Raw genomic sequence first — 23,545 nt, 5'->3', positions numbered from 1 at the left:
CTGCATTGTCAGATAATGGTTAGCATCATTTAGCCATAGAGTATTTTTAAATGAAGGTATGTGCCCTGCTTTTTAGACGTAATGCTATTGCACACTCAGTAGACTACAGTATGGTGCAAACTTAAATTGTACATGCACTGGGAAACCAAAAAATCCATGTGACCTGCTTTATTGCAATATTTACTTTATTGTGGTGATCTGGAACTGAACTTGGAATGTCTCTGAGGTATGCTTGTATTTGTTGACTGCTTTAACAACCTTGGCTTTTTATTTTGAGATATTGGAAGAAAATCTCTTGAGTTATATTTGAGGAACTTGATCTACTTTAAGAGAAAATTCATAACTTACATTACACTTTAATTGGCAGGCAAGATATAAATAAATATCACAGGGTTCTAATAAATTAAAAATAGCTTTTACTGCAGATTAGTACTGGACCTTAAGTAGAAATGATTTTATAATGAAATATGTATATATCTGTGAGAGACTGAATATACAAATGGCAAATGGCCAAGTCATAAATAAAATGTAGAAATCTGATCCACAACCTCAGTAGCAGCCAGGAGGGGAAGCCAAACCATGACTTCCATAGCAATCAGCCCCCAAAGGCAAAAACTTGATCAATAACTGCCAGCTTCCCTAATTTTTGCCCTGCTTCTAAGTTTCGACCAACCAAAGAAAACCAAACATGCTTCCCTAACCAATCACATAGGGTCCCCTGCTTCTGGTTAGCCTGTCTCCAGGTTCCTCCTGCTAACAGCTTCTAATCAGGGTATACATGAAGGCTTCCCTTTTTTCTACTTTAGAAGCTTTATACTTCCTTGACTGCCTTTGAATCCCTGCCAAATGCAAGCGATAGTTGTGGACTGGACTCCCTTGCTATAGCAAGCTCTCAATAAAAAAACCTTTGCTCATTCTCCTTTGGGTGGTCTTCATTTATTCACACATCTGGAAATAGAAATGTATGGGATATTGAGGGTTATAAAATCTAATCTACATCATCTAAGATTTTAAAATAACAATTTCAGGGTATAAATTACTCCAAATTAAGTAATCTCACGACGGTTAAAATTTGGTGACTCTCAGCTTGGAATTGAGAAGCAGTCAATTCTAATTTAAACATTAACTTTCTAACCATTTCTTGATTTTGTAATATGGATTTTCCCGTCCACAGTTTAAGACTAACTGAGATCATCTGAAAGTTATTTTAATATATAATTTATAGTGGTCCTTTGAGTCATTAACCCAGGATCATACCTGATGATTTAAAGTTTTATCCAGAAAAGAACTTGGACTTTCAGTTAGTTGGTAAGGAATATCCAATATTTAGATAAGAAATTCAATTATCTTTTCATAGAAGCCAAGGTGATTAGAGTGCACAGAGCCAGAGGCACTATGCTGTTTCACTTTAATGTATAGCTGAGCCAATTCTGTTTTTAAGTATATATTTTATTTCAAGAAATTGGACCTGCCTTAAGAGCCATAAACTCACACTACTGCATTCATATTTATTGTTTTTAAAGTAATTATTTTGCTAACTAATACATTAAATTTGATCTGTTAAATAATGGAAGCCCTTAACTTTATAACAATCTCCCTAAAGTTTTCTCCTGGATTTTTATTATTTAGTTATGTTCAAACACAAATTATAATAGCCAATGCCACAGAATTTTCCTGGGTGCTTTAAAAACAGAAAGAAAAATGAAAAAACACTTGGTAATATGCATTTCAATGAGAAAATCCAACGATATACTAGTGGTTTTCAACCTTTCTAGTATTCATAATGGTAATAATAAATACAAACACATGTAGTGCTTATTATGTGCCAATTTTTATTCTAAGCAAATAATAGGTATAAACTCAATAATCCTTATACCAATTGTAGGAGGTAAGTATAATAATTTCTTAACACTTTAGACTTAAAATTTTTGTGATCCAAATCAATGATTCTTATATTTTATGTTTGAATAAAAAATTCAAAATTAAAAAGAATAGGAAAGAATCAGTACTTTTGCCAAGGAATGTCACAAGAAACTACCCACCACCGTTAATACAACCACTATCTATTCTCATCACCTTTTCATTGAAAAAGATACTTTAACATCAAAACAGTGAGCCCAAACTCAGAGTAAAGAGTACTCTTTTACTGAAAAAAAAATCTGCTTTATGAAAAGCTTATTTTATTCCTTATTTTTTTTTTCAGATTTTTACATGGATCAGTAAAAGCTTTATTGATAACCAAAGCCAATCTATGGTTTCACCTTGAAAAATAAATTAGAAATTTCAGTGGGTTTGACTAGTTGAAGGTAAAACAACCAATCCATTTGTCAATGATATCGAAAACAGTCAAATTTCCCTTGTTTTGTGTGGATAAATGAATTGGCAGGTTGAATTCTTTTCTTCCTTCCTTCCTTCCTTCCTTCCTTCCTTCCTTCCTTCCTTCCTTCCTTCTTTCCTTCCTTCCTTCCTTCCTCCCTTCCTCCCTTCCTTTCTTTCCTCCCTTCCTTCCTTCCTTCCTTCCTCCCTTCCTCCCTTCCTTTCTTTCCTTCCTCCCTTCCTTCCTTTCTTTCTTTCTTTCTTTCTTTCTTTCTTTCTTTCTTTCTTTCTTTCTTTCTTTCTTTCTTTCTTTCTTTCTTTCTTTCTTTCTTTTCTTTCCTTTCTTTTCTTTCCTTTCTTTCTTTTCTTTCTTTCTTTCTTTCTTTCTTTCTTTCTTTCTTTCTTTCTTTCTTTCTTTCTTTCTTTCTTTCATTCTTTTCTATTGACTAAAAGCAGTGTGAACAGTAATAGAAAAAAAATCCACACACACACAAATGAATTCACATTCATGCTCTTTTGCCAAATAAATGTGTTTTGCATACTGAGTGGTCAGTTTACTTTCCTCATACCTGCCTTTAATTTAAGTGCTTTCTTAGATTGTGAGTTAGCACTTGCTTCTCCAAAGTCCTCTGCTTTAACTTTAATGTCACTATACTTTTGGGAATACTAAGCATCACATTTCAGGCTCAACAAATTTGTTGTCTGTCTATGGAGCATCCAAAGCATAACTTGATTTTTTTTTTCAGGGGTTTAATTTTCAAGCCAAATTAATTTATTATTTGGATGCCACATTAAAAAAAATTATGTCTTCAGTTCTTTGGTTGGTCTACAAAAGGGACATATTATTCTCATAGATGAGTAATTTTTTTTAATAGACTTTATTTTTTTTAGAGCAGTTTCAGGTTTACAGCAGAATTGAGCAGAAAATACAGAGTTCCCACATAGCCCTCCCCACCCACACATATATATTCCCCTACCTTCAACATCCCTCATCAGTGTGGCATATTTGGTACAATTGATGAAGCAACAGGGATGCATTATTATCAACCAAAGTCCATAGTTTACATTAGGGTTCACTCTTTTTTTTTTTAAACATTATTTTTTTATTGAGTTATAGTCAGTTTACAGTCATGTCAATTTCCAGTGTAGAGCACAATTTTTCAGTTATACATGAACATACATATATTCATTGTCGCATTCTTTTTCACTGTGAGCTATCACAAGATCTTGTATATATTTCCCTGTGCTATACAGTATAATATTGTTTATATATTCTACATATGTCTGTCAGTATCTATAAATTTCAAACTCCCAGTCTGTCCCTTCCCACCATCCTTCCCCCTGGCAACCACCAGTTTGTATTCTATGTCTATAAGTCTGTTTGTAGATGAGTAATTGAAGTAAAATAGTTCTAAATTCTGTATCCAGAAATCAGGAAATAGCTAATAACATGAATTAGTGTCAAAATATACATTATTGGTTGAATAGAGTTGGATGATAATTCAACTCTGCATAGGGATAAATAGTCACTGAGAATAATCTAAGTACTGGATTAGTGTTTTATTGATTTGTGAAAAAGAATGGAAATGTGGTCATGTTCTCTGCTTTTAAAGAGGATGTTACTTCTGGGGTGGTTATTTTGATCACATTAACACCTTAATCAAAGTAATCAGAAAATGACTAATGATTAGGTGGTGATCAACTAGCAAACTACTACTCAAAAAATATCTGAAATAATTTTGTGAGTGTAACTATGGAAATATCAATTAGGAAAAGTTGATTTGGTTGGTGATTCATGTATAGAGTTGATAGAGGAAAGCACCCTAGTAAAAATAGGGTTTTTTTTTTAGCACCACACAGTAATATGTTTGATCTTTGATACCTTATTTTATTTGAAAAATTAGTTTAAAATAATATGTAATAAAACATACTGTAGTGGGTTGAATTGTGGCCCCCCCAAAAAGATGTGCCCTAACCCTAATGCCCAATACCTGTGATTGTGAATTCATTTGAAAAAAGGGTTGTCATAGATATAATTACATTAAGAGTCCCAAAATGAGAGCATCTTGAATAACCCAGGTGGAACCTAAATCCAATAAAATATGTCTTTATGACAGATACAAGAGATGAAGCCATATGAAGATGGAGGCAGAGACTGGAGTGGTGTGTCCACAAGCCAAGAGTGCCAAGGATTCCTGCAGTAACCAGAAGCTAGGAGAAAATCATAGACAGATTCTCCCTCAGAACTTCAAGAGGCAACCCATCCTGTCAGCACTGATTTTGGACTTCTGGTCTCTAGAACGGTAAGAGGATAAATTTCTATTTTTTTTAAGCCATCAAGTTATGATAATTAGTTACAGCAGCTCTAATAAACTAATGTATATACTTATGCCTAGACTAAAATGTCAGAAAATTGGAAAACTAAAATAGGAAAGTAGTTAACAGCATATTGACTCAACAAGAGCTAAGTAGAGGATTAACTCTAAATTATGAGTCATCTCAACTTTTATCTCATATCTACGTTAACAAGCTTAAATAAAATTAATTGAATTTTGAACACCATTAAAGAAAGAGGAATGATATAAATGAATATAGTTAAGTCAAACTTTATAAGCAGAAACTGATTAAAAATGAAAACTAATTTGGAAACCAACTGTCTAAAATATCTAGGGAAAATGCTTCCTGAAACATAAATATTTAGGGAGAAAGTCACTTGGGAAACTTTAAGTTCTTAAGCAGAACATGAACGGTGTTAAACAAATGTGATATTAATTGCTGTGAGATTAAATACCTAACAGCAGAACAACCACCTTTATGCACAAAGTCTTTCTGGTTTTCAGTCAATTATTGTTTGTGTTATTAGCAATTTCTTTACCTATGCAGTAATTATTTAAAATTAAGTCAAAAGGAATCCCTTCATATTTTGGGGAGACATTTTTATGCCTTAAGTTAGACTGCCTTGTGGAAAAATGCTCTAAATTTGTCTATTTAAACTTACCAAACATCTATGTAAAAGAGCAACTAGCTGACATAATTTAGGTCATAATCCTCTTCAAATGTATTTTAGAAAAGGATTAAGTAGTAGTAAAAAAAAATCTCTACCCAGATAATATAGAATCTGGATGGTTACTGTCATTGCCAGTTATCAGAATAAATATATGTATCTAAATGCCAGAATTTTAAATTCTTCATAAACTTCACAGAAGATTGAGTTCTCACTAAACAAACAAAATACGGCATCAAGCCAAGGGAATGAAGAGAATTGGAATCTCACTTTGGATAAATGTGTAATTAATCACTGTTGACTAATTAATTCAACCCTTTTATTTGTATTCTAAACTCTTCTTATTTGATATTAGAATATATAACAAATGGAGTTTCAAGAATATATTTTGAAAGACACTGTGTCAAAGTAACCATTATCTCCTGATGAGATTTTTAATTAATTAGAGAAAAGTTCAATAGAGGTTTAATATGAAAAAAAAAAAACTTCACTGTAAATATGTTTGGTAATGTTATAACTTGTTGTGATGTGCTACTGAGTAAAAGAAGTTTGTAAGGCAATATGAAAATAAATTTTAATAACTGAAATTTTCTTTATCACATTGTATTAAGCTCATTCTGTAAGTTTTTATTTTTAATTTTAATTATAAATTTTTAGTGCAGATGAGATAGGTATGTAGAAAAGGTATTGGAGAGATGCATTAGTGGTTTATCAGTTTTAGATTTGATTCCTTGCCCTACAACCTACAATACTGGATAAGCTAATCAATGTAAAGGTAAAATTATATAGTAAATGAAGCAGATTAGGTACTCAATAAGTGCTATTTATTATTGTACTTAAAATTCCATTATTTCTTTATTCATCTTTACTAGATATTCTAAAAAATTTTTTTGGAGTTGTACCTTTTCTCTCATGTTTAAATCTGGGGGAAAAAAACAGAGATATACATGGATTTCAATAACCCTGTTAGTTATTGAAAATGTATATCTTTTTACCTTATTTATTAATTACAAAATTGGCATGGATTAAAGTTCATGTGTGTTCTTAAGTAGTAGGATAAATAGCTGGCTATTTCTGATACTTATCCTGAGTGATGTCAACATCAGGCTGGAGATATTTATGAATATATTCACCTTAACATTCCTGCCCTCTTCAATCCCATCAACCTTCATCTTCATGAAGTCTGAACAACCAAGTCTCATGAACACACACTGGATTTTGTTATCTTTCAGAATTGCTGCTTTGCAAATTTTTTTAGAAATACGGTGTTTTCTTTGCCTACTGCTTTCACTGCTATTCCCCCACCTAATGGAATCTTTGTTCTCATAGAGACGCCTGAGTCCTTAATCATCTGATTTATTTATTTATAATTATTTCTACTAATTTGTTGGGCCTTACCTGTCTTTACTTTCTTCTCATTTTAAAGCATATTATATGCTCAATATAAGCCAACACTTTTTATTACAAGTGATAGAAAAACAGTTAAGTCTGATTAAGGCGAAAAAAATTGGTAACTACAGAAATGTAAGGTTTATCTGGTCCTTGTAAAACACTGGAAATGGATGGTTTGTTCAATAAACGGTTCTAAAACAAGTAGCTAACCAGATGGAAAGCAAACTAAAATGTTTAATTTAATTATATTTTATTTTTATATAGAAAATAAATTTATAACTCTAAAAAGAATTATAGGAAATTTTTTTTTATCAAATCGGGGTAAAGAAGAATTTCTTAAAGTACAAAATGGGAAATATTTAATATATCTACAACCTTAAATTTTGTATATGTATCTGTACCACAAAAAATACTATAAACTCAGTTCAAAGCCAGCTGACAAAAGGTTAATAACCAGAGTATGAAAATAATTTCCACAATGGATAAAAGAAAACAAAAAGAATGGATAGTTACCTGAAGAGTATCGTATCAATCAAATTTCAGTACGAGTCATAAAGTACATTCAAAAGAGGCTTTGAAGAGAGTTTAATACAAGGACTGTTCATGGAGGTAAGGGCAGGATTTAGGAAACCAACTAGGGATAGACTAATCTGTAGGGCCAGCAGCAGAAGAAAGAAAAATGAAGGGATAAGGGGAGAGAGAAGTTAGAACCCCAAAAGAGTACGAGGGTCGCCTGACAGGAGCTGTGGGTCGCCTGACAGGAGCTGTAGCCCTGGCAGAGGGCCACAACCAACCCACAGCAACCAGCAGGGAGATGCCAGTGGGACAAATATTCCATACTACTCCCATCCTAATTTTTGAATTTTCTGCTAATGTCTCCATTGGGCAAAGCCAACTGGAAGCCAGAGGACATGGAAGCCAGTGCACAACTTGCATAATTAAATCTCTGATTAAGGGTGTCAAATCTAAGATTCCTACAGCCTAAAATTTTGCTAGATGGGGATAAGAGAGGTCTGTTACAAATAGGCTTTAAATCAAACGGACTGATTCAGATGTATGTTGTTAATTGGGTATCAGGTTGTTGGCCAATTAAAATATCCATGGCTGAGGATATTACGGAGCTCCAGCATCAGCCTATAGGAGCCCCTCCAATTTAACCAGTTACTGTGGCCCTTTGCCTCAGGAGTTAGATTGGTAATGGGCAAGCAAGCAAGATCCTCGAGTTAGGGTTATATTAGCCAAACTGAATGAAATGGAGAGAGAGAGAGAAGAGAGAACATATCATAACTAGTTAGGTTGAGAAATGAAAGGCTATAGACTGTTTTTTAAAAAAAAGATTTTTTTTTCTCATGACGTAGAACACATTTAGGATGTAATAGAGAATGTGTATCCCATATGTAAGCCCTTTGAATTTGGTTTGTGTAAGAGAAATTGGCTATTCTGAAAAGCCCTGCATCATGTATTCTTTTTTTTTTAACATTTTTTATTGAGTTATAATCATTTCACAATGTTGCGTCAAATTCCAGTGTAGAGCACAATTTTTCAGTTATACGTGAACATGTATATATTCATTGTCACATTTTTTTCTCTGTGAGCTACCATAAGATCTTGTATATATTTCCCTGTGCTATACAATATAATCTTATTTATCTATACTACATTTTGAAATCCCAGTCTGTCCCTTCCCTACCTCTCACCCCCTTGGCAACCACAAGTTTGTATTCTATGTCTATAAGTCTGTTTCTGTTTTGTATTTATGTTTTGGGTTTTTTGTTTGTTTGTTTAGATTCCACATATGAACGATCTCATACGGTATTTTTCTTTCTCTTTCTGGCTTACTTCACTTAGAATGACATTCTCCAGGAACATCCATGTTGCTGCAAATGGCATTATGTTGTCGGTTTTTATGGCTGAATGATATTCCATTGTATAAATACACCACAGCTTCTTTATCCAGTCTGTTGATGGACATTTAGGCTGTTTCCATGTCTTGGCATTGTAAATAGTGCTGCTGTGAACATTGGGGTGCAGGTGTCATTTTGAAGTAGGGTTCCTTCTGGATATATGCCCAGGAGCGGGATTCCTGGGTCATATGGTACGTCTATTCCTAGTCTTTTGAGGAATCTCCATACTGTTTTCCACAGTGGCTGCACCAAACTACATTTCCACCAGCAGTGTAGGAGGGTTCCTTTTTCTCCACAGCCTCTCCAGCATTTGTCATTTGTGGACTTTTGAATGATGGCCATTCTGACTGGAGTGAGGTGATACCTCATTGTAGTTTTGATTTGCGTTTCTCTGATAATTAGTGATATTGAGCATTTTTTCACATGCCTATTGATCATTTGTATTTCTTCCTTAGAGAATTGCTTGTTTAGGTCTTCTGCCCATTTTTGGATTGGGTTGCTTGTGTTTTTCTTATTAAGTCATATGAGCTGCTTATATATTCTGGAGATCAAGCCTTTTGCAAAAATTTTTTCCTATTCCGTATGTTGTCTTTTTGTTTTACTTATGGTTTCCTTTGCTGTGCAGAAGCTTTTAAGTTTCATTAGGTCCCATTTATTTATTCTTGCTTTTATTTCTATTGCTTGGGTAGACTGTCCTAGGAGAATATTTTTGAGATGTATGTCAGATAATGTTTTGCCTATATTTTCTTCTAGGAGGTTTATTGTATCTTGTCTTATGTTTAAGTCTTTGATCCATTTTGAGTTTATTTTTGTGTATGGTGTAAGGGAGTGTTCTAGCTTCACTGATTTACATGCTGCTATCCAGTTTTCCCAACACCATTTGCTGAAGAGACTGTCTTTACTGTTGCCTCCTTTGTCGAAGATGAGTTGACCAAAAGTTTGTGGGTTCATTTCTGGGCTCTCTATTCTGTTCCGTTGGTCTATATGTCTGTTTTTGTACCAATACCATGCTGTCTTGTCATGTATTCTGTATTTATAAGCCACATATAGTCTTGCAGCAAATAATGATGTCAATCATAGATCAATTAGTAAAACTCTCAGATGCACTGCTGATACCATATTGCCATATTATCGCCATGGTGTGTGACCTAAGTTATTTTTTCTTACTCATCAAAATGGGATCTATCTTGTGCATTACACGTAGTGTTTTGATGCTTTCTGAACTTATGGGACTTTGAATGACCTGGCCCACTGCCAACCCCTGTGATGAAGATTGAGCTTTGTGTGGAAGCATCTAGTTTCAGTAGGGAACAATAATGAAATGGTATCTCATTGGACAGGCAGTAGTAACTGCCACTGTTTAAAGAAAGCTGCGTTATAGTGGAGGTAGCCACACAGCTAATTATTAGTTACCTGATTGATATGCTTATCTGAGAACAGTGCACTTAAAATGCTGTGAAAGACACACTTTATCGTCTTAGTGCAAAATCCTTCCATAAAATATTTTTAAAATTAAATCTTTAGCATGATACTCTATAGAGATGATGCCTGTGGCTGATTAACTACGTATATTTTGGGGGAAGAGGAACAGCTTCTTTGATTAATGGTAATCATATAAAAATATTATCTGTGCCTTAGACTTTAATTGCTTAGAGTATATCAGCTTTGTGTGACACAGAGGGAAACAAAGCTGGAGATTTGCTTTAAAAACAAACAACAAAGCCAAATCTTATTCCTCCATGTAAGAGGCATAAAATGAGTCAGAATTAGCATAAAAATTGCCAACTGGTGTATAAAGAGAACTTCTCCAGAATATAGTAAAATCAGATTAGAGCAAGTCATTCCAATCTGTGGGACTTGTTAAAGATGTCAGGGGAGATTCCATCTGTTTTGAGAGAGAGGGTAGGGCCCTTTCACAGGATTTCTTATGAGTAGCTAGCAGTGTTCTTCAGTCTCTTTAAAGTTGGAGGTGCAATAATAGAAGAAAAATTAATGATACTGTTTTTAGCAATATACTAGTTAGTATTGATACTAGTTAGTGATGATACTAGGGAGTAATAACCCCTCAGTAATCCCAGTCTCCTCCATGCATATAACAGATATAGAGTGTCTCAACAGTTGGGCATTATAGAATCTTAAGATTGGAAAGAGCTTCAGAGGATTACTGAGTCACACCCAAAAGTTGGTGTTTCAATCATTTCTGTAAAATTCCTGATAAGCACAGCCCAACCTTTGCTAGCTAGAATACGTATTGTGAAAGGGCATTTATTACCTTCAAAAACTGCCCACCCTTATCTATGCATAGGTTTGATTTCAGATGCTCTCTCTTGTGTATCTTATGACTTCTACCTACTGTTCTTGATTTGATCTATATGAATCATAATGAAAAAAATGTCAACTCTACTTTCTGCAGGATAGCTTAACTCTATTTAAGGCATCATAGCCTTTAAGATTTTTTTTCATCTTGAGCTGAGTCTTTTGTACCACATAAGAAATGAAGCCTATGGGGAGGGCTGTCCTTAAAATTGTCTATCAGGTAGTATTTGCCTTCACTAACATCTTTCTAGAGCATTTACACTGGTTTATCCTCTTGGTCTCAATAATTGCCATATTCCACTTAAGGTACAGCCTGTTGCCACTTAGTCATCAACATCTCCATCCATCCGGGCATCCACTGAGCAGTTGACATGGTAACATCCTTTAGATACTAGCTATCCTGTCATTAATTTTTATTATTTATTTTGTAGCTGTGTTTGTGTTTCTGTTCCATATTGAAAGGTCTCAAGAGTGGGGAAAAGCTGTATTTTTATTTGTATCATCCTCAATAACCATCTTCATCATTGCAATACCTCACATTTATTATCTGCTTACTGTGTGACAGGCCATGCTGTAAGCCTTTACATGTATTAACGTTTCAGAATAGCCTCATGAAATAGGTACTGTTATGACCCAAATTTTAAATATGAGGAAACTGAGGCATGGAGAGGTCAAGCAGTTTCCTCAAGATGGTGCACATCATAAGTGTTGGGATCATTGCTTGAACCTGGGCAGTCTGGCTTCAGTGCTGTCATTCCTGTTATGTTACATTGTATCCTATAATCTAAAATAGAAATCTTCACTGCCTCTCAATATACTTTCTTATTTGTGCCTGAGAAGCAGAGTTCATCTGTGCACCTATGTTTAACCATCACTGAGATACCAGACCTGCTATCTTCTGTCCTTCAGACCTTTATTTTGAACTGTAAAGTGTGTGACTCCATATGGAAGCACTACTCCTGTGTCAGACTTCATCTATCCCCAAATGAGTTCATCATTTTCCACTCACAACCCTGCCTTCCCTCATGTCCTCTTTCATTAAATGGAAACATCATTCAGCAGTTTGCCCAAGTTAAAGACCTAGGCTTCCTCATAGGTTCCTTCCATTCTCCTGCTCTACCACCTCCAGTTAATGTCAAAGTCCTGTAGATTCTACTTCAGTATTTCTCCAATTCAGCCCTCTCTTCTCCATGTTCACTGTGATTACTTTAGTTCACAATTTTTCACTTGGAGTATTGTAGCTCTAGCTTCAGAAAAGTCCTTTATTCAATTGTTGCTCTCTTCCAATGGAATTACCACAGCCAGCCAGGAAACTTTATAACATAAAAGTAATTCTGTCATGTACCTATTTAAGATGCTTAAATGCCCACCCCCAGATCCTTTCAGGATAAAAGATAGATTCTAGGAAGTCAAACAATAATCTGTCTTTGTTCACCTTTCCAGCCTTTCATGTTGTCATATATTCTTAAACAACCTGCTATATACTATTTTCTCTGCCTAGGATTACCTGACCCTCATGGTCTCTCCTTAACCAACTCTTATCTATTTTTTGAAGATTAGTTCAAATGTCACCTTCCCTTGAATTGTTCCCTACAGCCATCTACACTCCGATATCTGATTAATTTTCCTTGTTCCATATGTTCATCTATGCTTTTTCTATGTGATTTCAGCAGCATAGTAGTGCTTGATTTTTACTTCTTCAGTCTATTTTCCTCAGAACCTGTGAGTTCCTTGAGGGCAAGTATTACATTTGCTGTTGTTGTGTTCTACTATTTAGCACAGTGCCTGGGAAGCAGCAGACCTAAGACAAAAGTTAGTTGGATAAAGGTCAATAATGCCTCCGAGTGTATTAACAAAAATGAGGGCCTAGATCCAGGATGGAAAAAGGTTTCATCTCTGTGCTAGTTCTCACTCTTTGAGGAGCTGCCTGGAGCATGGTGTTGACATGGATTCTAAGGCAACATTTCGGCTCAGTGGAACTGTGTTGGAATTTATTACTGACATTTATTATAGGCCTAGTGGGCCTAGTAGGCGATAGGGAGAAATGACATTTGCCTACCTTGATGCTGTTCTAACAATATTTTTCATTAGGATTTGCCTTCAGATAGGAAATCCTCAAAGACTATAAAGATGTTAATGCTCCCTGAAGTTAATTTTTAAAAATAATGACATCTTTGGGACTTATTTCTTCCAGGATCTGGAAGCTTGCTTTTGTGCTTCAAATTATACCAATTCTTCAAAAAATAGGAAGTAACATAATACCGTAGTTAAGTCCCAGGATTGGGGTGTCAAGCAGTGTTAGGTTGAAGCTCTATTCTACTACTTATTACTTGCTTGACCTTGGGCAAGGAGCTTAAACCTATCTAGCCTCAGTTTCCTCATCTAGGAAATGAGAGTAACTGTGCTAATATCTACTATTATTATAATTCTAGCAAACCTCTACCGGAATAGTCTATACAAGTATATAGAGACTTAAACCAAATGCAGAGCATTGTAAGTTAAATCTAATTATAGGTACCATGGTAAGAATACCCAGCTGACATAATGTAGGACTTCACCAATGCCTTTATGCACGGCAGAGTGTAATTGATTACCAGTGGAGCAAAGTAATTCTAAGCAGTTCAGTTCACACTGTGAAGTTTGTAATGTAGGCAAGTAATGGCAAGTATCAATATTGAGTTCTTTCTGAATGTCAGGCATTGCTTAGGTCCTTTATACATCTGCTGATATAATATGTGAAAAGTCTTAGTACAGTGTTTGACACATGAATAAATATGCTACTAATAGTATTACTTATAACTGTCCCAAAAAACTAAACAGAGAAGGTGGATTTATTTGGTATTGAGATATTTGTTAAACTACTCACTATACTCAGCAAAGGTATGGCCAATCCTTCTATTTATTGAGCACTTCATATATGACACATACTGAGTCTAACTTTAATAATCTCTAGATTATATCTTATCCCAGGCAACCATTATGGGACCATGTGATAGTTCCAGACATGGGCGAATGACCACAATCATGGTGCTCTGGTTAAATTGTATAAAGTGCCACATTACTGAGAAGAGTTAATAATGCAAATGCTTTTCCAAGGAGGAATTTGGGGGCATGTAAGCTCATTGTGGAAATCACATCCCATCCTGTGGCCACTATCCTAATACTGGGTTATATAATATTATACTGGGTTTACACACACACACACACACACACACACACACACACACACACACACACACATATACACACACATACCTAACCCATAATACTGGGTTATATAATATTATATATGCTATTACTGATTTCTCACTAAGATCAGGATTTTTTTTTATTTATTTAAAAAAATTTATTTATTATTTTAGGGGGGAGAGGAAATTAGGCTTTTATTAACTAGTTAGTTTTTTAATAGAGGTACTGGGGATTGAACCCAGAACCTGTGCATTCTAAGCATGTACTCTACTGCTGAGCTATACCATCCCTGCTACACATAACTTTTTTTAAAAAATATTTTTTATTGATTTATAATCATTTTACAAAGGATCAGAGTTTTAAGAGTGTGAATTTACCACAAGGAATGTATTTCTTACCAAATTAGATTAGATGATAATTTCTTGCCCTTTACTTGGAAGAGGGGGAAAAGACAGACTTAGGGAATCTCAACTTATCCTTGAAAGCCAATTTTCTACATAGCCGAGAGTCAAACTTGAAATTTTGAGTTCAGCCTTAACAAAAACTGAACACTTGATCCTGCAGACCTCGAGCCGGTGATGCCTCACAATATGAGTGTTTAAAACCACGTGTCTCAAAACAATAACGGTGTGTGTTTAGCAGCTCTTTTATTTTGTTTTAGAGTTGTTAAAAGAATATTAAAGTAAAACCATGGAAATGAGACTCATCTGTTTAAGTACGTTTAAGTAGGGATTACATAGAGGCAAGTTATCTGAAAGTGCCTCCACTTCTAAGCATTTGAACGTGGTTCTTAGTCACTTATCCCAAGTGAAATGTGATTGCATTGGGATCAGGTTTTATCCTTTATTTTCAGTAACAAAAATCACACCCAGCAGTACGACAGCCAAGGCAGCCCTGGAAATTCAGCATTTTGCTGAGGAGAAGGAAAGTGGCTCGGTTAGGGTTTTTTTTTTAAGCTAATATTTTTCTTAGCTTTTGGTGGTTTTCAGACTATTGGGCCGTGCAGCTGAATGTGCCGCAGTGGCTAATTTAAAGTTCTAAGGGAGTTTAAACTAGCATGCATTTTTCATCACAGATAGGTTAAAAGGTTTTTCAAGTATTCTACTTATTCATAGGCAGCTGGAATACAGTAGGATTGCATATCTACCATGACTTCAGCAAACATCATCCCCAATTTGGCCCTGTAAAGGACAGCACTAGAAATTCTTTACATTTTTCCTACCTAGACATAGACTGCAAATTTTATAGCAACTTTAGCTGTGAAGTCTTCAAGACTCTACATCTTCATTTTAATATGTATTGCTGTTCTTTTTTTGTGTGTGTGCCCAAGGAATACTAAATTCATGGTGGCTGTGAATGATACGGGTTATTGTAACTTCCTGTAAACTGGGATTACTTATAGAAGGTAAGAATACCTGACCACAAATTACACTGGTGTAGTTTTCACCACTTTCAGTTCTCCCAGTAGGCCATAGTGGGTGGATTTTTACCAAAAAAATTATTCTTTTGGTGGTTTCGCTGTCATATATAAATATGCATCCTAGAAAGGTGTTGTCTCATCAGTGCATTGTATTGATACCAAATACTGCCTCTTTATTCAAAATGAGAATGGTTTGACAAATGGAAGCATATAAAAAAGAAAAAAAAGATGTCAAAATAGAGTGGTCCTTCATAAAGCAGAGACATGGCTGCCCCCTGATGTCTTATATAAAGCTTGCGGCCTCAGACCTACTGTAGATATATAATGACATGTTATCAAAACCACACCATTGAGTTAAAATGGTTGATGTCAAACTAATTCTGCCTCACCGGGTATTTCTTCCCATTTATAATACTCTTTTTAAAATAAAAAAGGGTCCAACAATTCAGATGTGTATATATAATAGGGATGATATACAATTGTACTTCAAGCTGACTGCAAGCAATCTGTCAAAAAACAAAGCTAAATTCTGAGTAATAAAATCCACCACATGATTGATATCTTGCATTAAAGTGTAAGTTGAAGAAAGCAATTTTGTTTATGGGAAAGTCTTAGCTTGGCACATTTTTCATGTCACATAAAGATGGAAATCTTACCTTATGGTTGTAGATTACAGTTATATTTCAGCTTCTGTAATTGTAAAAGGACACATATCTATTTTAAAATAAGAACCATTTTCTTCTGATAAAAATGAGCTCATTTTAATATAGTTCTTTCTTCCAATACATATTATAGTCTCCTTTGCTTTCATTCCCATGTTAACTCTTTTATGACTCTTCATTTTTATTGTGGTTGAGTAAATGACTGCATCTTACAAGAATTTTCAGAGTTTCCAATTGCTGTGTGTTTGTGGGCACAAACCATGAGTTAATGATAAAGAAGTTACATAACACTTAAGAATATTGTGAACTGAAGAGAACTGAGTCAGTATGTGCTTATTTTTCTGTGTAGAAGAGAAATGAGTGGTAATTGAAAAATCTTGTATAATTTCTGAAGCTTATTGCTTTCCAATTTCTTTGTATTAAATGCCTTAAAATAAAGATTTCTAAAAATTCCCGGTATTTTATAGTTTACAAAATGCTAACACATACATCATTAATCATTTGTCTTTTGAAATAGAAGTGAATATTGTTATGATTTTTATCTTCCTGTTTTAAATACCAAAAAACTGAGGCTCAATGAAGTTAAATAATCTGCCCAAAGCTGACCATCAAGAATTTTGCAGACTCTGGTGTTTCGATGTAGTGGAATTCTAAATGATTTAAGCTCATTTGCCTTCTGACTAAAATATGGGAAGACCCACTCTAGCATTGTCCTTAACGTATGTTAGCTAAACTAGAGCTGATCAAAAAAGTTTTAAATCAAAGTTTTGTTTTTGTTTTGGAGGAGTGCATGTAGGTTTGGATAAGAGAATGGGAATTGGAATAAAAAGGGATAAATAGAGAATTGTTAACTCTGAGATAGTAAATATGTTTTTAATATACAGGTAATTCATGTTTAATAAATACGGAGCAAAAATGGCAGTATCGAATCTACAACACACCTGCGTAAGATTCGTGAAAGCCCTGCAGGATATTCTCTCTTTGGACTGTCTTTGTGTATCATGTGAAAGTTTCATTCTTAGGAGAGGATTAGCTAAATCTGGATTCACATCACTATTATTCAGGTCTGCATTTCTCTTTCTGAATGAATCACTACTTCATGTCCTTTTCTGTCCTTTTGATTCCCTATGGGCTAGGCTGGTTCTAAAATGGTTCCCAGTGACTGAATCCTGACATCTGATATTCCACACTCTTGTGTAATTCCCTCCACCTGTGTTTGGGTTGCCCCTAGTGACTTGCTGCTAATGAACAGAATATGACAAAAGGGACAGATGTCATATCTGAGATAAAGCTATAAGGAATGACTTCTCTCTCTCCTCTCTTGCTCACTCCTCCCTCTTTGGCAAACTTTGACCAGCTGCCATGTTGTGAGCTGCCCTATGGAGAGACCCTCTAGCTAAAACCTGAGATCCTCAGTCTGCCAACACACAGAGAATAGATCCTGCTAACAACTACCAAGTAAGCCTGGAAGCAGATTCCACACCATCTGAACCTTGAAATAACTGCTGCTTTGGTGCACACTTGGACTGCAGCCTAGTGAGAGACCATGAGCTGGATGGAGGAACCAGCTAATCTGGGTCCAGATTCTTGACCCATAGAAATTGTGAGATAATACATGTGTAATTCTTTAAATAGCTAACTTTTCTGGTCATTTTTTACCCTCCTTAGATATTCTATGTCACATCATCATATTTTATTTTTATGAAAGCTCTTACCATTATTTAAAATTATCCTAATATATTTGTTTGTTGTTTATTCTCTTTCTTCCTCCACTTAAAATGTAAATCTTATATGAGTTGAGACTTCGTCTGTCTTGTTCACCTTTATTCTCCAGTATCTAGAAGAACACCTGGGACTCAGTAGTTATTGCTTGATTGAATGAATGAATGAATGAACACATTTTACCGAGAGTTTTCTTTGTAGGCCCTTGTTATTGTCTCTCTGAAATAGACAAATAGCTTAAGGCAGAAGCATTTGATATTTCTTTTTATCTTTACCTACAGAAGGATGATTTCTCAAATATTTTTGAACCTGCTGCTAATCTTCCTTCTAACAGCTGTTTCACTATTAACCTCTCCACATCCAAAGGTCTTCATAAACAATATTCTCATCATTTTTTTGCATTAAAATTAGGTAAAAACAAAAAAAAGTAGATTCTTTGACATACAATACATTTTCAAATTTGCTTTTCTCTGGATTCTGAACTTGCATTCACTAGTCTGATTTTGATAGAGCAACATATTATCTGCAGTAGTGAAATCATTTTACTTTCCATATTGTTTCCCTGTAAAGGGCATTGGCTTCCTGAAAAATTCTTATAAGTGAAAATAAGAAATACCTTCTCTTTCTCTGTCTCTCTTCTTATTTGTTTTCCCTAGACTGTTGTTGGTTTCATAAAATAAACTTCTGGCTTTTGGACCGAATTTGGTCCTTGGCTTCATTTCATCCAGTTCTCAAAGCAGTTTTGCTTTTGTCACTGATATACAAGCTAGTGGAATAAAGCACTTTCTTTCTCCTTCATTTATTGTAAAACCCCTTAGGATTTAAAATTACAATAGTTAAAAAGTTATAAACAATAGGCTCCAGGTTCAAAAAGTGTTTGTAGTTGTGATCTAAAGTTGGACTGACCGAAGATAAGTATCAGATGTATTGTGACCTATCTTTTGTCCATGGTGGCAGGAATGTGATAAGGGATACATGACTGCCCTGTACTCCTTCATATTTAACAATGATTCCTATTGATGCGGGTTATAATCTAAAAAAATCAGAGTATTCAGCTGCCAGTGAGGTAAAAGCAGTTAAAGTTTACAGTCACCAGTTGCCTAATATAATATTTAACTACTTTTGAAATTTAGAGTAATTAAAAATTCCAGTCAATAAATGTAACATACGTTTTCCTGTGGTAGGTCAATGTGTATTTGATCAGGTAAGGGAGAGTGTAAGAGGGGAAGCAAGTTGGAAGGAGAAAGACTGATAGAAATAGACAGTCCTAAAAGTCTTATTAATCATTCTCAATAGATGAATGTCCTAACAGTCTTCTAGTGAGTTAGGAGTTTAAGAATTCACTTTATAGAAGGAAAAAGACATGGTCTAGGAGAAAGTGATGCTATTTGTGGGGTATCTGTCTATCATATTCTGGATACTATATTAGGCACATCATGTGCTTTATGTTATTTAACACTTAAACAGTATGTAAAGGTACTTTTCCCATCCCTAAGTGGATCTGATTGTCTGTGTTCTCACAACACAGAGCTGAAGTAAACAGCACAAACGATCTCTCTGTAACTTCAAGCTCCATCAGGCCCCTAACCAATGGTGAGTTAGTTTACTTTCTTACTTACCCCAAGAATATTTCACACATTCTGTACTTTCTTTAAATTGCTCACTCTTCCCTTCCCACATCACTCTCAGCTGATGGTTTTGTATCTTTCTTCAGAGAGGAAATAGCAGCCATCAGACACTGCCTACTTCATTTTCTTATCCCTGTCCCCTCCTACTAATTTATTGTTACCTACCCTTTCCTCCTTCTCTCCTGCTGACACAGGTGAATTCCATCTCTTTCTCTGGCTAGATAAGTCTCTTGCGTTTTTGGAAACTAAGCTATTAAGTACTCCCTTTCTCTCCTTTGTCTTTAACATACTCTTCTCAACTGAATCCTTATTAGCTATTAAATATGCTACATGGGAGTATGTTTTCAATTTTAAGTTTAATATTTAATATTCAATTCGAGTTTCAATTTTAAATATAATGCTTAATATTATATAAATGTGTTATGAAATGTTTATACACTGTACTATATGTTAATTTTATTAATTACAAATCCATAGAAAAATTAATAATTATTTTTCTCCCTATTGAGAAAGATAATCATCCCCCTCTTCATAGAAGTGCCCTATTATTTTCATCTAAAGCCACCTTTTCTTTGCCCATTTCTGCCTCTGTTACTCTATTTTTGTCCTCCTTTCATAGTAAAGCTTTTTAAAAGAGTATTGCATACTCTCTCTTCTTTTCTCTTATCGAGCTTTGTGTGTCATGGTCACCAATAGATATTATTAAATCCAGTAGTCACTTCTCAGGTGTGATATTTATTAAAATTTCAGCAGCATTTGCTGTCATTGATAATTCTTTTCCTTGAGTCACTTTCTTCATTTGACTTCCAAGATGCTGTCTGGTTTTCCCACTGATTCTCTGGCTTTTGCTTCTAGTTGTTCCTTATTGATCCCTTCTCATCTCTTTGACCTTTAATATGGGATTGCTCAGGTCTTACTACTTGGACTTTTCTCTATTTATATTCACTTGTTTGGAATTATCATCAAGATTCAGAACTTTAAATATAAGCTGCCAACTAGAAAATGAATACCTTCAGCACAGATCTCTTCTCTAACCTCCAAGTTCACATAGCCACCTGACTACTTGTTTCCTCAGCTTAAATTTGTAACATATATTGTAAACTTAACATGTCCAAAACTGAGCTCTCACAGTGAATGGCAAATTCACTCTTCCAGTTTCTCAGGACCAAATCTTAGCATCATCTTTAATGTCTCTCTTTTCCCCTCACACTTTGTATCTTAGCCTTGACCTTTAAAATATACCCAGGACACAAATTCTTCTTCCTCTAGAGTCATTCTATTCTGATCAAAATCATAATTATCTCTCACCTGAAATGTTTTCATTGGTCTCCTCATGTCTACCTTCAACCTATTTCCAACCTATGAAAAGCCACAGTAAATGTGGTGAAACCCAAGGTGGATCATGCTCGAAATCTTCCAAGAGTTTCCCGTCATTCCATCGTGGATAAAAGTCCAAGCCCTCATAGTGATCCACAGGGCCCTGCATTATTTGTTCTCATTTCAAATTACCTCTCCTACTTTGTCACCTTTAACTTCCGCTTCAGCCATAACAGCCCTTTAGTGCTTCAGCACTTCAGTTAGGGCATATTTACATGCCAGTCTGCTTGAAACAGACTCTTCCACTTGATATTGCTTCTGCCAGTGCTGCTCTTTCCCCAGATACCTGTTTGCCCTACTACTTTGATCTTCTCATAATAAAAGATATGCTTTATTTATTTATTTTGTTTTTGTCTGTCTCCCCAGTAATATAAAAATCCCATGTACTAGTTAGAGTAACCCCTGGCTTTTTTAACAAATAAGCCCCCAAATTTCAGTAGGCTAACATAATACAATTTATTTTTGGCTCATATAGGTCTTCAGTTATTTTTACCATCAGTGATTCAAGAGGGCACTTTGCCCCACTTAGTCATTCGGTGATCCAGGCTCACAAAAGCCCTGTCATCTTCTAATTTCATTTATCTGAGGCCATTCTGGAGGCCACTCCTGTTTCTTAAAGGCCATAGCACAGGAATGGCCAACTTTATTTCCATTCCAATTCTAATGAAGACATTCAGTAAGATGGTTACCTCTGGATGAATGCATGTGGGACATGTAGCCCCTGATTGGGCAGCTACCCTCCAATGGCAACAAAGAGCCTGAATATTTGGCGAATGCCTAGCTGTCTATGCCACATTCCAGAAGAGCAGTGATGTTTGATTATTTTGCTTATAGCTGTATGCCCAGCACCTAGAACAGTTAATGAATCACTGAAATATAAACAAACAAGTAAACAAATAAACAAACCATTTACAGACCTATAATCCCTGTCCTTTCCCTTTACAAGCTTATCAAAATGGTAGTCCAGATTTCCTATTTCACTCTAACTTTCTAGTCATTCCTCATCCTACACCAATCTGAGTGCCACAAAACCTGAACTTCTTCTTTGTAAATAAATTCACTAGAAAATGTGGCAGGTAATTTTTAAAATTCTTGTGATTATTTTTTACCTTGTGGGGCTCTGTGCATTGAGATGAAAGCAACTATTACTTCAGGGAGAGGGCAGAACACAGCTGAAAGTAAAGAAGTTAATGTTTAGCTTTAATATTCCATAGACAATTTTCAAATCTCACAGGAGTGCCAAAGGTTATGCAATCTGATTTTCAGTTGCAAAGTTAGGCACTTGAGAGTGAGAAAAGTTTTTCTTTTTCTCTGGACTTCCAGGGATGTTTTTACATAGCAGAAAGCACACTTGGAAATGTGTTTTTTGCACTTTAGTCTAAGCTGTACAATAGACACAGTATGATGTGGGAATGGTTTCATTTCCCTCCGGAAGGAGGTGAAAAGTCACCTCTATGCTGCAGTGGGAGAGTAGTCTGGTGATGGGGAGCATTTCAACGTGGATTTTCTATGAGCAGAGGCTGTGATAAGGACTTACATGTGACTTGTCTATATAGGGAGGTGATCTTCAGGAACAGAAAGAGGAGTGAGGGAAGGGCGATAGGAGAGCTGACAAAGCCAGTACAAATGTCATATTGAAGCTCCTGTTGTGAGCAGTGGACATTTTATTTTGCTGGAACCTCCTGAGAAATACAGAGATTGCTTTCTAGGACTGTCTTTCGAAGGATGGGAGGCAGAAGTATTTAATTCATTAGCTTTCATCCCAAGCAAGTTAAGATTTACTCCTGAGAGCGTTAACTTGTACTTCTGAGCTATATGTGACATTCAGGCTATCACAGCATTGGAAAAGGTCCCAGAGGAGAAAGTGTAAAATGGGACAATGTGTCTTAGTAGTGGATACTGGAGGCATGAAGTGTCTAAAGCCCTTATGAAACTGTCTATTCCAGTTATGACTAAAGTGAGGTGAGGCTTTAAGGATATGCACTGGACACCAGAATATCTCATATAGAGGGAGTCTGAGGTGTTATGGCAGATATTTAGAATTAGTAAGGGACTTACTTTCTGCCTTTCTCAGATTTTGGTCTGGAAGAAACTGGGGTTTGAAGTTGGATGGTTATATTGTACAAGTTAGGCATGGCAGAGACTATATACAGCAGCGATTGAGGATCACTCCAAGCAACAAAAATCAGGCAGGACGAGCTATACAATAATTGGAGGATGTAGAAGGTCTGAGGGCCTTCAATATGTATAATTACTTGACACCCTCCCGGACATTAGACTGCCCCGAGCATGGAGAAGGGAGGAAAGGGCACAGGGCAAGAACTTTGAATTTGACTGAGTACTTGATCAAAAAGATGATTCTAAAAGGTAATGCACTTTATATCTTTAAAGTTTATTCACCGCCTCTGAAAGAAAAAAAGAATCAGAAGAAATAGGAGCTTATGAATCAGTTAAATTCTATTATGGTGAAATAAAGATGTTTACGTTTTGATCACTTGAGTTATACTTTTAGAACTAAAATCTAGAATTCACTAGGGTTCTTTGTCTCCATCAGTATTAAACTAACTTGGCCACTATCTCTTGCAACCAAGGAAGCCTAATTAATACAAAAATTG

At 35.3% G+C, this 23,545-nt stretch overlaps 1 long non-coding RNA gene across 1 annotated transcript in view; it reads left to right on the top strand.

Annotated features, from left to right (window-relative positions):
* The window catches only part of LOC116153535 (uncharacterized), a 795,234-nt gene that overhangs the window by 453,622 nt on the left and 318,067 nt on the right, over positions 1-23,545 (top strand). Inside the window, exon 9 of the long non-coding RNA XR_010380957.1 lies at positions 4,434-4,619. This is a non-coding gene — a long non-coding RNA (uncharacterized LOC116153535). The remainder of the gene's footprint in view (positions 1-4,433; positions 4,620-23,545) is intronic.

Source organism: Camelus dromedarius, chromosome 5 (assembly GCF_036321535.1).
Source record: "Camelus dromedarius isolate mCamDro1 chromosome 5, mCamDro1.pat, whole genome shotgun sequence".
Classification (NCBI taxonomy): domain Eukaryota; kingdom Metazoa; phylum Chordata; class Mammalia; order Artiodactyla; family Camelidae; genus Camelus; species Camelus dromedarius.
This window is presented reverse-complemented; position numbering and strand designations above follow the sequence as displayed.